Consider the following 17,394-nt stretch of genomic DNA (forward strand, 5'->3'; position numbering starts at 1 on the left):
CAGACCCCAGGTCCAATCCCAGTTACCTTCCTCTTAAGGTGGCTAGTGTCCTTTCCAGGTTCCCCCTGGCTCCAGCCACATGGCTTTACACATGGACCTAAAAGCCCCTTCCTTCAGAAGAAGGTCTCCGGAGGAGTGCAAAACACCCTGCTTCTGCTCTCTCCATCTCCAGCACACACACTGGAAGTCTAGAGCCAGTCTCTCTCTAGACTGCCCTCGACACTCTCCATGCAGAACTCTCGGCTCTGCTCTCACACTCTCCCAGCATACACGCTGGAAGTCTAGAGCTAGTCTCTAACTAGACTGCCCTAGACACACTTCCCCCAGGTTCAGAGACAGGATTGCTTTAACCCCTGGAGCCACACCCACAGGTGGTAAGGAGTGTGTAATCAGCATCACACACCCTTCCATGGCTCTACATGTAATGCAATCCTGTGGAACCACAGGTCCCAGCCAGCTTCACATTGCAGAGCACCCACGCTTCTGCAAAACATGCCAGCCCTTTGTAATACAGCCGGTTGATACCTCACAATATGTATATAGGAAGGTTATGTGTGGCCTCATACTGTATATAGGCAGGGCCGGATTATAGGCGGGGCAGGCGGGGCTTCAGCCCAGGGGCCCCCACCACAAGAGCCTCTGAGGGGGCCCCCACCACCATCTGTGTGTCTGCACTGTACCTTTAAGGTATTTCAATCCCGGCCATCACTGTACTGCAGAAACGCCCACTGCACGCTGTGTGGGCTGCGTCTGCTAGGATGACGTCACCGCGCTGCTGTTTCTTCCTGCCGTAGAGGAGCTTGTGGGAGACCGGAGGTCTCAGTGGATCCCGGTAAGTATGAGGTCATTAATCATTGTGCCGGCCGGGCAGGAAGCTGCAGTGAGGAGGGAGCAGGACGCCGCTGATAACACCAGACCGGTTCCATAGTGTCAGCGGCCACTCTGCTATCAGTGTGAGTTATTGCAGGAGTGTGACCTGCTGCAGATCAGGTCGGGCTGTCAGTGCCGGGTCATCGGCCTCATCCCTCCCCTGCAATAACTCACACTGATCTCCAGCAGAGACATCACTACACAGATCCTGCACTGATCACATCTGAGCCTGCAGCACACATTATACTACAGTATATGGCCCATATTACATATAGAATATGTTACATCCTGTCCTGTAGGCCCAGGTGTGATCAGTGCAGGGGATTGTATATCTGTGCACATGGTATACCACATCCAGCGTACAGAGAGAGTAGTGTGATACACTGTGTACACACATCAGATGGTATATAATAATGTGTATATTCTATAACATCTGGTGTCTGTATCACAGTATATTGTGTAACAGTCATGTATTCTCCTGTACACTGTACAGGGGCGTACCTTTAGGGGGCATGCGGCATATGTTCCCCTGCACAGCAATCAGGGGGGCACCATTAAAAAGTGTGAGGCAGCAGTATGGTGGGAGAAAAGTGTGAGGGGCATAGTATAGAGCCTGGGTAGTGGGGAACATAAGCAGTATAGAGAAGGGGCAGCATGGTGGCCAGTGTCAGGACACAGTATGCTGAGCTGGGGGAATGTGAGACGGAGGTGCGGTATAGTGACTGTATAGTGAAGGAGGTAGACAGTATAGAGAAGGGTCAGCATGGTGGCCAGTGTGAGGGCACAGTATGGAGGGCACAGTATGCTGAGGAGGTGGAATGTGAGACTGAGGTGCGGTATAGTGACTGTATAGTGAAGGAGGTAGGCAGTATAGAGAAGGGGCAGCATGGTGGCCAGTGTGAGGGCACAGTATGGAGGGCACAGTATGCTGAGGAGGGGGAATGTGAGACTGAGGTGCGGTATAGTGACTGTATAGTGAAGGAGGTAGACAGTATAGAGAAGGGGCAGCATGGTGGGCAGTGTGAGGGCACAGTATGGAGGGCACAGTATGCTGAGGAGGGGGAATGTGAGACTGAGGTGCGGTATAGTGACTGTATAGTGAAGGAGGTAGGCAGTATAGAGAAGGGACGGCATGGTGGCCAGTGTGAGGGCACAGTATGGAGGGCACAGTATGCTGAGGAGGGGGAATGTGAGACTGAGGTGCGGTATAGTGACTGTATAGTGAAGGAGGTAGGCAGTATAGAGAAGGGTCAGCATGGTGGCCAGTGTGAGGGCACAGTATGGAGGGCACAGTATGCTGAGGAGGGGGAATGTGAGACGGAGGTGCGGTACAGTGACTGTATAGTGAAGGAGGTAGGCAGTATAGAGAAGGGTCAGCATGGTGGCCAGTGTGAGGGCACAGTATGGAGGGCACAGTATGCTGAGGAGGGGGAATGTGAAACGGAGGTGCGGTACAGTGACTGTATAGTGAAGGAGGTAGGCAGTATAGAGAAGGGGCAGCATGGTGGCCAGTGTGAGGGCACAGTATGGAGGACACAGTATGCTGAGGAGGGGGAATGTGAGACTGAGGTGCGGTATAGTGACTGTATAGTGAAGGAGGTAGGCAGTATAGAGAAGGGGCGGCATGGTGGCCAGTGTGAGGGCACAGTATGGAGGGCACAGTATGCTGAGGAGGGGGAATGTGAGACTGAGGTGCGGTATAGTGACTGTATAGTGAAGGAGGTAGGCAGTATAGAGAAGGGGCAGCATGGTGGCCAGTGTGAGGGCACAGTATGGAGGGCACAGTATGCTGAGGAGGGGGAATGTGAGACTGAAGTGCGGTATAGTGACTGTATAGTGAAGGAGGTAGGCAGTATAGAGAAGGGGTAGCATGGTGGCCAGTGTGAGGGCACAGTATGGAGGGCACAGTATGCTGAGGAGGGGGAATGTGAGACGGAGGTGCTGTATAGTGACTGTATAGTGAAGGAGGTAGGCAGTATAGAGAAGGGGCAGCATGGTGGCCAGTGTGAGGGCACAGTATGGAGGGCACAGTATGCTGAAGAGGGGGGATGTGAGATTGAGTTGCACTTTCAGTGATTTTGGTACTGAGGGTGAGGGCAGTAAAGAGAGGGGATAGCATGGGGGACATTGTGAGGGCACAGCTCAGGAGGGGGAGTGTGAGGAGGGGGCACAGTATAGACATTTGGAAGTATAGTGGGTACACAATGTACAGGACGGTGTGAAGAGGGGGCCCAGTACTGAAAGAAGAGGCCATGTACCATAAGAATGACATTGTGTGGGTCATTTTGTGCAGGGAGCACAGTGAGGGGCAATTATTTATTCAGGCGCACAGCGTAGGTCATATATTTATATTTAGGAGCATTATAATCATTCTGCTATTTATTTTAAGGGCATAATGTTGAGATGTGCTGCAGAAGGCCCGGGAGGTCTGCAGAGAGGAGCTGTAGAAGACCCGGGAGGTCTGCAGAGAGGAGCTGTGGACGTGAATAGTCATCATGACGTCTGGACAAGATGGAGAAGAAAGAATAAGATGACTCCGATCAGGGAAGATGTCACCTACAAGGTACCTGGATGTGACTGTATGTGTGTGACACTCAATGCTTCTCCTCAGGACTGTGGTTCCTGTATGGTCCAAAGTCTGATAAATACTGACAATTCCCAGCATTTTCTCACAATTGTTAAGGACATACTGGGAGTTGTTAATTCATGTGATACAAATGTATATGGGGATGTGACATTACAATATATTGTTGTAGTAAATTTGGTACTGTAGTCATGTATTGGTGGTTCTGGTGATATATTCGTTTACTGATGAGGGTGCTAGTGATGTATTTTGGTATTGCTTTTGGTTCTGGTGCTGTACACCGTGTGCAGAATTATTAGGCATTTTGTATTTTAGAGGATTTTTTTTATTATTGATCAACAACTATGTTCTCAATTAGCCCAAAAGACTCATAAATATCAAATCTTAATATTTTTGGAAGTTGGAGTGGGGTTTTTTTTAGATTTGGCTATCTTAGGAGGATATCTGTCTGTGCAGGTAACTATTACTGTGCAGAATTATTAGGCAACTTAATAAAAACCAAATATATTCCCATCTCACTTGTTTATTTTCACCAGGTAAACCAATATAACTGCACAAAATTTAGAAATAAACATTTCTGACATGCAAAAACAAAACCCCAAAAAATGAGTGCCCAATATCGCCCCCTTTCTTTCTGATGACACTCAGCAGCCGACCATCCATAGATTCTGTCAGTGCTTGATCTGTTTACGATCCACATTGCGTGCAGCAGCCACCGCAGCCTCCAGACACTGCTCCCAGAGGTGGACTGTTTTCCCTCCCTGTAGATCTCACATTTTATGAGGGACCACAGGTTCTCTATGGGGTTCAGATCAGGTGAACAAGGGGGCCATGTCATTATTTTTTCATCTTTTAGACCTTTACTGGCCAGCCACGCTGTGGAGTAGTTGGATTAATGTGATGGAGCATTGTCCTGCATGAAAATCATGTTTTTCTTGAACGATACCGACTTCTTCCTGTACCACTGCTTGAAGTTGTCTTCCAGAAACTGGCAGTAGGTCTGGGAGTTGAGCTTCACTCCATCCTCAACCAGAAAAGGTCCCACAAGTTGATCTTTGATGATCCAGCCCATACCAGTGCCCACCTCCACCTTGCTGGCGTCTGAGTCGGAGTGGAGCTCTCTGCAATTTACTGATCCAGCCTCGGCCCATCCATCTGGCCCATCAAGAGTCACTCTCATTTCATCAGTCCATAAAACCTTTGAAACATCAGTCTTCAGATATTTCTTGGCCCAGTCTTGAGGTTTTATCTTATGTTTCTTGGTCAGAGGTGGTGGTTTTCCGCCTTCCTTACCTTGGCCATGTCCCTGAGTATGGCACACCTTGTGCTTTTTGATACTCTAGTAATGGTGCAGCTCTGAAATATGGCCAAACTGGTGGCAAATGGCATCTTGGCAGCTTCACTCTTGATTTTCCTCAATTCATGGGCAGTTATTTTGCGCCTTTTTTGCCCAACACACTTCTTGCGACCCTGTTGGCTATTTGCCATGAAACGCTTGATTGTTCGGTGATCACGCTTCAAAAGTTTGGCAATTTCAAGACTGCTGCATCCCTCTGCAAGACATCTCACAATTTTGGACTTTTCAGAGCCCGTCAAATCTCTCTTTTGACCCATTCTGCCAAAGGAAAAAGAAGTTGCCTAATAATTAAGCACCCCTTATATAGGGTGTTGATGTCATTACACCGCACCCCCCCTCATTACAGAGATGCACATCACCTGATTTACTTAATTGGTAGTTGGCTCTCAGCCTATACAGCTTGGAGTAGGACGACATGTATAAAAGGTATCATGTGAGCAAAATAGTCATTTGTCTAATAATTCTGCACACAGTGTATTTATGTACATTTTACTGATTCTGATCCTGTACACATGTAGCAAGCCATGATTTGTAAAATTACATGACCGCAAGGGTTTCTACATTATGTTAGTAGCATTAAAGGGGTTGTCCAGGTTTGTGATGATAGTTTCTATGTGACTGCAGACTTCTGAATCCTCAGTGTGCACACTGCACACTGTCAGGACTCTCCGATGCCAGCAGTGAGAGCTTGAGGGCATGTAACTATTGAGTGAGGCTGCAGACGTCTAATTTGAATGTGGCCGGAAGTAAGCAAATCGCATACTTGCAGTCCCATGACTACTTGCTCATGGCACGGGAAAATCATGACAGTGTGCAGTCCGCAAGCTGTGAGAATTCTGAAGTCTGCAGTCATATAACTACAAATTTTCCTTGTCGAGCTGGACAACCCCTTTAATAATAAAAGTAAGCCCCGTAGCATGCCCAATCCAACAACCTGTAATATACTCAATGTAAGGATTCAGCTCTGCTTGCTAATTTTAGAAGTGGTCACATGACCACTTGCAGGTCATTTTAATACTTTGAGTCACAATTAGCTTCTCTTCCTGCTTCTCTTTATGGGCTGTAGTATTTCACTGAACATCGAGAGAATTAGGAAGAGCAGCTCATCGGCACGTGTGAAAATGGCATATGAGCGGTCACATGACAACTACTCAAACCGCATAAGCCATGTATAGAAGGGGGCGCCAAACTGAACTCCTACTCCATGGACAGGAAAACCTAGATCCACCTCTGATACTGTGTATGGCATACCGTGTACAGACACCAGCTGCTATGTACTACTCCGGAGACAATACAATAGAGAGCACATTGTGATTTTCAGCAACCATTGCTGCCAGTGAGAACTTTCCCTTTCTTTATTTTTACTATTACTTGGCTGTCTTAACATTGGGATCAATAAAGAAATGTGAGTAACTTTATTTTCTGTGTATAAGTGTAAATCTGAATGTGGCAGAACAGGATACGATCCATGCTCAGTGGATTTATATCTAAATGCTACAGTTCGTGCTCTACTGTTACGGCTAAAAATGTTAACGTTATGGGGCCCCCACCAGATTTTCTGCCCAGGGGCCCCCACCAACCTTAATCCGGCCCTGTATATAGGGATTATGTGATATACATATTACTGAATACTGTATCGTATAGTGAGGCTTATGAGGGCTAATACTGTGTATAGAAGTGCCATGTGAGGTTTAGACTGTACATAGAGAGCTATGTGAGGGCTCATGATATTTATAGGTGACTTGTGAAGCTCATATTGTATTTAGGGGCTATGTGAGGGCTCATTCTGTGTATAGGAAGGCTTAAAAGGGCTCATACTATCTATAGAGGGGTTATATGGGGGCTCACACTGTATATAGGGGGCTATGTGAAGGCTCATACTGTATATAGGGAAGCTTAAGAGGGATCATACTATATATAAGGGTTCAATATGGGGGCTCACACTGCATATAGTGGGCTATGTGAGGGCTCATTCTATATATAGGGACTGTGTGAGGGTTCATACTGCATATGGAGAGGCTATATGAGGGCTCATACTATATATAGGGAGGCTATGTGAGGACTCATCCTGTATATTGAAAACTATGTGGGGGCTCATACTGTATGTAAGGAGCCTGTGTGTGGGTTCATACTGTATATAGGGAGCTATGTGAGGGCTCATTATATAGGAGGCTATATAAGGGCTCATACTATATATAGAGACCTGTGTGTGGGCTCATATTGTATGTAGGGGGTTGTGTGTGGGCTCAAACTGTATGTAGTGGGATGTAGCATAATTATTTCTCTTCAATTAAATAATACAATTAATATAAAATAATTATAATTAATATGTTAATATTGAGCAGAATTAATTTCAGCCTATCAGTTGAGGCCCCTCAATATTTACAGTCTCTCATGTGGCCCCATGGGAAAATTAATTGCCCACGCCTGCTTTTTTATGTATAGTGCCAAATCATGTATATCGCTGTACATAAGGGAAAAAGGAATCCCCAGTGCTTTCTCTGATTTCTTGGCTTGATGTGATGTCAATGCACAGTTGAAGTCTTGCCAGGCTAGGGGCAGGTTGGAGGAGGCTCGCCAGGCACCTGCATGGCAATTACGGACTACTGACCTGGTCTCTGTATCAGGATCCTGGTAAATTGATTTGCTCATCTATATAAACTTCTTCATCGCCTTAAGCCCCGAGGTTTGCGAGCGTTAAAGGCAACCTGACATGCTGCCTTTGTAGGGGGTACAAGGCACTGCCAACCCTGCAGAGGTGGCCGATTGTATATTGAAATGTGTTTGTGTCTAATAAAAGCATTGTAACATATTGTGTGGCCACCAGGTGGCAACGTGGCTAAGAGACGGCTTTCCTGAGCCCCTTGGTTAGGAAAGGGTTTGGTTAGGAAAGGATTAGTTGCAGGGAGGTTGGTAGGGTATAAAAGGGCCAAGTAAGAGGAAGAGGGTAGAAGAGTCCCCAGGAAGGAGTCGGTGTAAAGAAGCCCCAAAGAGACTGATTAGTGTTGATCCTGAGGGTCAAACCCACAGCAGGTCCGAAGATATTGTGTCACAGCTGGGGTAGTAGTCCGGACGGTGGGAGTGGTGACTGCCCTTGGAAGAAAATCCCAATGATTCCCCTGCTGCAAGTTGCCAGTTAGTGTATCCCTATAATAGGGTGGGAGCTAACATGGGAACAGGGAGCGAAGCTACGAATGGCCAAGTTAGAGCAGGGGATGAGGGCCTGGAGGAGCTTATGGAGTCCCAGGTTCCAGGGGAGCAGTTGGCCAGCAAATTACAAGAAGTAGCGAAGTTTAAAGGGAATTCCACTAGGGTCAGAAGCAGCGCCCTCAAGGTGCGGAATAGTGATGATGTTATCGGAGTACCAAAGTTATCAAGTAAAGTTATTGGAAAGAAGTTTTCCGTTTTCAAGTCTCTGACTCAGCGAGTGGATGGATTAATGTATATGTGGTGCCCCTGAGGCTGCCATCGCCACAGAGGTACTGTACCTCAGTCAGAGGTGTGGTGCCCCATCCTGGGTAAGAAAGAGGCCATCTATCGGCTCATGCACCAAAAACATGCAGACACTCAATTGTTAGCTCACACATTAGATCAGGGCCGGGGCAGGTCCCATTAATGCTTGTCGCCCAGTAGTCTGGTTATGGCACTTAAGCCCTGTACACTGGTCTGATACCAGCTTGGGGGAGGAGCTTGGTGGCTGAGGTGTCTGAGGTGAGTGGGCGGGGTTTGAGTTTTAAAATTGGCAGTTAGGAGAGTCAGTCAGTAAGGAGGAGGCAGGAGACCAACTAGGGGTGAGGACCCCAGGGGTTCTGTTCAACTCTGAGGAGTTGGAAGAAAGAATCCCAGTGACTTAGGGGAAGTGTGTCAGACACCCCTATAGTCACGTTTCACAGACAATAGCTCAAGGTGAAGGGATTGATCGCAAACGGGGTCCCGGTCCCTAGGGTAGGACGATACTTCAGGACTTCCTAGTAACACTAGAGGCCAGGGTGGCTATACGCACCTTTGGGCCACAAGCAGCACACGAATCCGCTGCAAGGGGGCCACAAAGGACCAGGGAGCCAGGCAGGCAGAAATCCATTTGAAGGTCCCCAGAGGGAACCAAGCAGAAGTCCCATTGCTGGTCCATGGCTCCTGGCTCAGGGCAATGTGTGTGGAGGTGCAGGACTGCAGGAGAAAAGTCAGCGCAGAGAGACGGCCAGGAAAGGGAAACAAAAGGAGAACCGGTAATGGCCTATGACTTATTCATGATCGGTGGTTGCCCATCACTGGGGATCCCAGGACACTGTGGATGGACTAAAAAGGCTGTCAAGCTTGAACCAGTACAGTGAGTAAAAGACTTGTTGCAAAGCCTTGGTGTCGTCTCCATTCCTCCTGCGTCACAACAACCTGCCATCATAGACTTTCATTTAATCAACGGTTATCTCTGGGCCTCACTTCATCTGTGGGGAGTAAAACACCTCAGCTGCACCCTCATCACCTGCCCCGGGGAACCCACAGCGCAGCAGCGGCTCACATAGCCGCAAAACCACAGGTGGAATTAAGTCGCCCCCAGCGCCGCGGTGGTCGCCTCAGGGACACCGCTCCACCTTCAGGGACGCCGCAGGGACTTCTCTTAGGGATCTTCTCTGGCAACAGGTATGTCCGGTTATTTACATCTGAGTCGTGACACCACTCTCGGTTTGCGGTCAGGGTTATGGGTGACCGCCACTGCAGTTTAACGAGCGTCTGGGGCTGATGGAATCTGCAGTCAGATGGTGTGGCCTCCCGAGAGTGAGGCTGGCCCCAGGGGCTCGGGTGTATGTGTGTGGAATAACAGGTCGTAGAATAATTCAGTCTCAGTCCAACTTGTTTACTCACTTTTGGATGCTTTGTTGTGAGAAGCCCGGGCGATACTGCTACAGTCCACGATGGAACCAGGAATTCTTTCAGGCCGTTCTGAGGGTAGCTGTTAACTCGCGTTCCTAACACTCCTTTTGTTTCAGATAACCCCTGGCCCGTTTGCCGGCAGCGTGAACCAGGTGAGATGGCTTCTGGCCCTATCTCCTTATGGGTCCCCTTGTTGCTGCTGAGGCTCGGAACTCTGTATCTTTGGTGAGGAACCTCTAGTCCCCTCACCGGCAGGTTTAGCAGATCAATAAATAGATGTCTGGCTCTAGGGACCTGTTCCCTGTGCGTGTCCAATCACCAGCAGTCCCCGTACTCGACTGCCTCTCTTCAGGTGTCTTTCAAGCTGACTTTCTGGTCACTGTACTCCCCCGCAAACAGCTACCACACCTGCAGGGTCTGACTAGCGTGGCTGTACGTCTACATCTTTCAGCAACTTCTGTACACTGCTCCAGACTGGCTTGCTCCTCCTCATTTTCTGACTGTCACTGCAACCTAGCTTCCAGCCTCTGCAGTGCACCCCTTGCTGAGAATTGAAATCTAACCTCTTCTGAGGTTACCCAAGGGTCCCCTCTAAAGGTGTGGGAGACCTGGTTGCTATGTGTCTGTGTGTACACACCTCATTCTGGCCTTTTGGAATTACCTGGAAGCACTGTCCCAGCATGGGTGCAGTACTCAGTGGTGCCTGACCAGGTCAGGGGCGCCTGAGAATCACGAACTTCATTCCACTGTAATATAATCATCATCATCCCCTTTTTAGAAAAGACACCGCCAGGGCTACGGAGCCGGGCCCCACCACTGCTGACGTCCCTGGACTAGTCCAGCCCGGTTCCGAGTATCGCCTAAGGCCCTAAGGCTGGGCGTGTAACATGCACTGTTATACAAAAGAGCGGTGTCCGGCGCTCAAGGGGTCAATGTCCGGCTGCGTTGTGGCCTAGTAACCCCTGCGAAGGAGACTACCATAGCCCCCACTAGCCACTCTTCCACCTTTCATTTGGGCAACATGAATCTAGCAACAGACTAGTTTTAAGTAATTTTTTAAGTCAAGAAGCAAAAGAAATAACCGCGAAGCAAGGTAGATTTAGAGACTGTCTTCAGAAATTAGAGGGAGTCATAAAACAAGATGACGCGGTAATATTGCATTGTTGTATTCCTTCTGTATCTACTGACATGAATGGAAAATGTTCCCATTATTTGTGCAAACATCCAAGTCTAGGCAAGCAATCCATAGCACTTTTCAGCCTGATAATAGCTTTTTATACAAATGGATCCATATTCAATAATATATTTAGGAAATGTGCGCCTGACCTAACATGACATCAATGGAGGTACGAACGGACACACATTCTCTTCTGATGGCTCTGATGTTGCCATCCATAGTACAGCATAGTATCATGTACATAAGTAAATGTCAACTATAAAAGTTGTGGTTTCATAGTGTCACAACCACAGTAACCCCAGAGCAAGCTGTAATATATACAATTTTTATATTAGAGGCAGCAGAAACTAGAATATTAGGAACTGAGGAGAATCTGAGCTGATTTCTCACTTTGCTCTAATTTTATATCTTTGAAAGTAAATTATTCCTTTAGTGACAATTGGAATGTTATAATTTGCTGCCATCTACTGGTAATTTATGGTAATTGGTGAAAAGACAAAAAAAAATTCAAACTGCGTTGTGTCATTCACTCCAGTTTTATAGTCACTTCACAAAAACATATTATTAAAAATACAGGTGAAAACTATTGTCCTAATTGATTATTGCATTTCCACAATTTTGGTTATTTTTATCGTGATTCTGAATTCCTCTGAATTACTGAATGTAACCCTTTATTAAATTGTCTTTTGTGGTTTAGTTAGTTCGACTGATTGATTAATTACAAGTATTTCCAAAAGTTGCAAATTTTGGTTTAACTTTCCTCCAGTTTACACAAGCATGTATGAAATACTGTACACATATACACACATGTATGTACACATTATCCACACATGAGAACACATATACACACATATATTGAATATAGCAGAATATATTTTCATTTATGAGAGTGGATAAATCCCAGAAACCAAAAAATAAACTCACGGAAAATGTAAAATATAAATCTTTATTGATAGATTTCGTAATACAGGAGGTTAAAAAGATTAAAAAGTGGCTGTCAAGACTCGGGACACGTAAAACTAATCTGATAATAATAAGTGTGGAACTAAAGTCTGGGGATAGTACCCTAAATTTAACAGTACCCATCACCACTATTTATGCCTAGTGATTCCCACAGTATATGCGGTGTAACCTCATTGCCAATAACAATGGTGATATTAGCTATTAAATTTTATTGATTTTTTTTAAAAAATTTACGTTCATATAAAATAAAATTTGCATTTTGTGACACTACAAGGCATAACTGGGTTTAAAATGCCGATATATATGTTGCAGTTCATAATAGCGTGCGCTGCAGACATTCCAGCTCTTGGCAACTATTGGTGAATTATCAATGACGATATGTTGCCTGTCCAAGCCCAATTGGGCGTGAGTGAACTTATGCGTTCCATCTGACCTCAGGCCTGAAATTATTTTTCCCTGCTGGCAGCACAAGGACGGCATGCGCCACGATTTAAAATTTTGAGTACAGTAGATAAAGTATACCTTGTTACTAAATAAAAGTATTAAGTATTAAGAAAAATTTAAATGTGTATTTATTTATTTTATTACATTTCTCGGAGAGAATATACGGTATACTATATATTGCGTAACTCTACTTTAGCACTGTGCCTATTCATGTGGATTACATAGACTTTGGTCTATATTAGCCTAAAGGCTGCTTTACATGCAGTGACATCGCTAACGAGAGGGGTCGCGGAATTCGTGACGCACATCCGGCCTCGTTAGCGACGTCGTTGCGTGTGAAACGCAGGAACGACCGTTAACGATCAAAATTACTCACCTTATCGTTGATCGTTTACGCGTCGTTCCTTTCCCGAATATCGTTGCTGTTGCAGGACGCAGGTTGTTCGTCGTTCCTGAGGCAGCACACATCGCTATGTGTGACACCGCAGGAACTAGGAACTACATCGTACCTGCAGCCGCCGGCAATGAGGAAGGAAGGAGGTGGGCGGGATATTCTGCCCGCTCATCTCCACCCCTCCGCTTCTATTGGACGGCTGCCGTGTGACATCGCTGTGACGCCGCACAATCAAGGGCGGGTACGCTCGCTAGCGATATTGATACCGATATCGCAGCGTGTAAAATGGCCTTAACTTTTTTCAAACTCTTTTGACGTCCTTTTTGATATTTACCTTCTGCCACCATTTTTGCGTTGTGGTGCCATCTACTGGTCTCTGCATTTTGTATGAGTTTTTATGTAATTTCTTCAATCCCACTTCACCCTTTTATCATTTTTGTGTTTTTTTATTTTCTTGCAGCCTGTAAATCTATCTTTGTGCTGAACCATTTATTTGCTTTGGATGTGTTTAACCTGATACTATATACAAGTCATATTTTACCCTTATTATTGTGTTTGTTTTTTTTCTATTTATTTAATATGCATACTGTGATCTTTTTGCTTAATTTGTCTCTACCTCTAATGTTCCTTTCTGTTTTGTTGCTACAGCTACCAATACACAGCCACTCATCTCTGCCTATGATTTTTGTTATACATCTATGCTTTGTTGCTGGGGCTGCCAATGCTGGCACTACACAGTTGGACATCTGACTGTCCATCATCTTCTATACTGTGCTGTTGCTGCCACTGCCAATAGACAGCCACTCATTTCTTACCTGTCCATTGTGTTCTATTTCTATACAGTAATGCTGCTAAAACCCCTAGTCTGCATACGATAAATATAAGAAATCAGAAACTGTGCTAAAAAACAGGATAAATGTTGTAAGGCTTGTTAAAAAGGCATTGGTTATTCACTTTCCAAACAAAAAAAGTTGTTGCTTTGGACAGCTTATTAAAAGCCATTGCTTCGTCAGATAACTATCTTTGTGTAGGGGGTCAAGAAAAAATGTTATTGCCAGTCCAAAAAATTGCAAGTTTGTGGTCATGACTGAAATAAATTATGGTTTCTTCATCCTTTTGTTTCACCCACCAAAAATTGAAACAAGTTTTCTTTCATCATTTTTTGTGAACCCTACTGCTACCCCAAAAAATAAAAATTAAATTGTCACAAGTCATCCAAAGTGAGCTACAGACTATGATTGAGGGTATGGTTCCACTTGAGTTTTAAATGGACAAGTGTAATCTGGTAAAACATCGGGGAAGTGTCCATCTGCGATTGATTTCTCATGCCATAGCGGCATGCGGGATGAATCGCAGCATGCTTCATTTGGCAGCAATTTTCGGCTCACAGACCCCCATACAAGTCTATGGGAAACATCGCACTGCACTCGCATGTCATCCCACCACAGTGCGATATAAGCAGAGACAGGCAGTGGAGGAGATGGGGAGAAAGTGCTCCCTCCCTCTTCTCCACAGCTGTGATCCGATTGTAAGATCGCATCACAGTCGCATGACCCTCGGTTCACACTCGCAGCAGCGGGTCATAAGCATATCGCTTCCGATGCTCTCGCATCACAAGCTATGTGCAAGTGGAACCGTACCCTAAGGGTGATATTTTTGTTGTTGCCAGAAATGAGTAAGTCAGTAATGGCTGTTATGTGAATTACAGTTATGGTTTTTATGGATTTTGTAACATAATAAAGATTTGTTTTATTTTATTTATATGGATGTGTCGTTCCTCCTCTATATTAATTTATGGAAAGAATCATATAAGACCTCATACATGTCTTCTTATGGAAATTGGAGTCTTTACAGTAGTTTCAGTTTTCTGCTAATCTATTGGTTTCAAGTCAAGTTTTGGGGAAAAATTTGGTGAATCTGTTAAATTCAAATTTCAAAAGATTCACTCATCTCTATTACTGATTCCTGCACTTCGCTGTCAACAATGTAGGGCCTTGTCTAAAATCTGTAGGTCTATGGCGTACAAGGAGAAAAAAGTTTCCATTCTGTTGATTCCTCAGATAAGAAGAGAATATGTTTTGCCTGAGGTTTACAACAAGAGTTAGACTGAGATCAGGCTACATCTGTACCCCGACTCCATTTGTATTTCACAAAAAAAAAACAGGATTCAGATGTTCCCCCCCATTGAAGCTGTTGGCTTTAATTACACCGTGTGCAGAATTATTATGCAAATGAGTATTTTGATCACATGATACTTTTTATACATGTTGTCCTACTCCAAGCTGTATCGGCTTGAGAGCCAACTACCAATTAAGTAAATCAGGTGATGTACATCTCTGTAATGAGGAGGGGTGCGGTGTAATGACATCAACACCCTATATAAGGTGTGCTTAATTATTAGGCAACTTTCTTTCCTTTGGCAAAATGGGTCAGAAGAGAGATTTGACGGGCTCTGAAAAGTCCAAAATTGTGAGATGTCTTGCAGAGGGATGCAGCAGTCTTGAAACTGCCAAACTTTTGAAGCGTGATCACCGAACAATCAAGCGTTTCATGGCAAATAGCAAACAGGATTGCAAGAAGCATGTTGGGCAAAAAAGGCGCAAAATAACTGCCCATGAATTGAGGAAAATCAAGCGTGAAGCTGCCAAGATCCATTTGCCACCAGTTTGGCCATATTTCAGAGCTGCAACGTTACTGGAGTATCAAAAAGCACAAGGTGTGCCATACTCAGGGACATGGCCAAGGTAAGGAAGGCTGAAAAACGACCACCTTTGAACAAGAAACATAAGATAAAACGTCAAGACTGCGCCAAAAAATATCTTAAGACTGATTTTTCAAAGGTTTTATGGACTGATGAAATGAGAGTGACTCTTGCTGGGCCAGATGGATGGGCCAGAGGCTGGATCAGTAAAGGGAAGAGAGCTCCACTCAGACTCAGACCCAGAAAGGTGAAAGTGGGGTACTGTATGGTATGGGCTGGTATCATCAAATATGAACTTGTGGGACCTTTTCGGGTTGAGGAAGGAGTGCAGCTCAACTCCCAGACCTACTGCCAGTTTCTGGAAGACAACTTCTTCAAGCAGTGGTACAGGAAGAAGTCTCTGTTGCTCAAGAAAAACATGATTTTCATGCAGGACAATGCTCTAACACATGCATCCAGCTACGGTACTTCACAGCGTGGCTAGCCAGTAAAGGTCTAAAAGATGAAAAAATAATTACCTGGCCCCCTTGTTCACCTGATCTGAACCCCATAGAGAACCTGTGGTCCCTCATAAAATGTGAGATCTATAGGGAGGGAAAACAATATACCTCTCGGAACAGTGTCTGGGAGGCTGTGATGGCTGCTGCACGCAATGTTGATCGTAAACAGATCAAGCATCTGACAGAATTTATGGATGGTAGGCTGTTGAGTGTCATCATAAAAAAAGGTGGCTATATTGGTCACTAAGTTTTTGGGGGTTTTGTTTTTGCATGTCAGAAATGTTTATTTCTACATTTTGTCCAGTTATATTGGTTTACCTGGTGAAAATAAAGATGGAAATATATTTGGCTTTTATTAAGTTGCCTAATAATTCTGCACAGTAATAGTTACCTGCACAAACAGATATCCTCCTAAGATCCAGAGCCAAATCTAAAAAAAAAAAACCTCCAACTTCCAAAAATATTAAGCTTTGATATTTATGAGTCTTTTGGGTTGATGAAGAACATAGTTGTTGATCAATAATAAAAAAAAATCCTCAAATACATTTTGCCTAATAATTCTGTACACGGTGTAAGCAAAGTCCAAAACATGAAACGGTGTACGCCGCTCAACCTATTCTCTGACTGTTTTTAATTGAACACAATAGAGACTATGCTATTACTTCTATCTAAAATGATGGATGTTCACCTTTAGGGTAGAGATTTCCACAGGATTTTGTAATAAAAAAAAACATTTTCTGTGGTGTAAGGGGGCAGACTGCAGAGGATACTCATATACATTGCTCCACAGCATTTGTACACCAATATCGCCATCTGTCGGAGGACCAGGGTCACTAGGAACCGATCTGTAAGAAGCTTGTTTTCTCAAGGGAAGAATCAGAAGGGGATGCTGAGTCAGGTGACCACAGTGGCGTACTTACAAAATTATAAAAGGCTGAGCCAGCAGGAAGAAGGTGTAATTGATGCCAAGACTACAATGGAGTATGTTATAGTGTGTTTTCAGCTGACACCTGTTTACACCTATTGGATGTACGGGTCAGTCTTTTTTATGTATTTTTAGTTCTTTTCTTTCTGACTGAGCATCCACCCTATAACCAGGCTGTGTCCACCCTTCTTTATAGCAGGATTTTTTCTGCCCAGACATGTAGGTTTTTAGCCCAGTCAATGGCATTTCAAGGTAGGGTCCCATATAAAAGAGATCACCTTGCTGTGGTGATTGGGCTCACATGCATTGGCCAATACATAAGCTAAGTATCTCTTTTTTCAAATATTCTTATAGCAGCAATGCAATGCCAGAGTTCCCTAATTCATTGTTAGCATTCTAGAGTGCAGCTGTATCTGTTTTTGAACCACAAAGGAAGTCACTAATTTGGCAGTTCAGGTCTCTGCCCACATGCAGCCAGCAATAAACAGATCACTTCTGGGAGAGGGTGGGGTTTTTCCATTTTTTATTTTTTTTTTTTTGTTTGGTGCACACTACATCCGATCACTCTGTTGTTACCCCAGTGGAAGCCAATCAAACACTGCAAACGGCT

At 44.9% G+C, this 17,394-nt stretch overlaps 1 long non-coding RNA gene across 1 annotated transcript in view; it reads left to right on the forward strand.

Moving 5' to 3' along the window:
- The first annotated feature begins 763 nt into the window (after positions 1-763).
- Positions 764-17,394, forward strand: part of LOC142310883 (uncharacterized) — a 76,058-nt gene continuing 59,427 nt past the window's right edge. Inside the window, exons 1-2 of the long non-coding RNA XR_012754221.1 lie at positions 764-832; positions 3,260-3,433. This is a non-coding gene — a long non-coding RNA (uncharacterized LOC142310883). The remainder of the gene's footprint in view (positions 833-3,259; positions 3,434-17,394) is intronic.

This window comes from Anomaloglossus baeobatrachus, chromosome 5, assembly GCF_048569485.1.
Source record: "Anomaloglossus baeobatrachus isolate aAnoBae1 chromosome 5, aAnoBae1.hap1, whole genome shotgun sequence".
NCBI lineage: Eukaryota > Metazoa > Chordata > Amphibia > Anura > Aromobatidae > Anomaloglossus > Anomaloglossus baeobatrachus.